Source organism: Octopus bimaculoides, chromosome 30, assembly GCF_001194135.2.
Source record: "Octopus bimaculoides isolate UCB-OBI-ISO-001 chromosome 30, ASM119413v2, whole genome shotgun sequence".
NCBI lineage: Eukaryota > Metazoa > Mollusca > Cephalopoda > Octopoda > Octopodidae > Octopus > Octopus bimaculoides.
Window position 1 is genome coordinate 4,870,517 of NC_069010.1, and position 401 is coordinate 4,870,917.

Below are 401 nucleotides of genomic sequence, written 5' to 3' on the forward strand. Positions count from 1 at the left end.
AATCGTCTCTCTTGCACACCACAACTGATGCTTCTAATGTTCAGCTTTTCTCTCAAGATACTTACACTCTGACGGGTATTCACATTGACATTACACATCCAACGGAGCAATATATATATATATATATATAAATATATACACACACATATATATATATATACATACATATATACATATACATACATACATATATATATACATATATATATTTATATGTATGTATATTTATGTGTGGGTGTCTTTGTGTCTGTGTTTGTCCCCTCTACCATTGCTTGACAACTGATGTTGGTGTGTTTACGTCCCCATAACTTAGTGGTTCGCCGAAGAAGAGACCAATAGAATAAGTACTAGACTTACAGAGAATAAGTCTCGGTTGTCGATTTCTTCGACTAAAAAAAAAA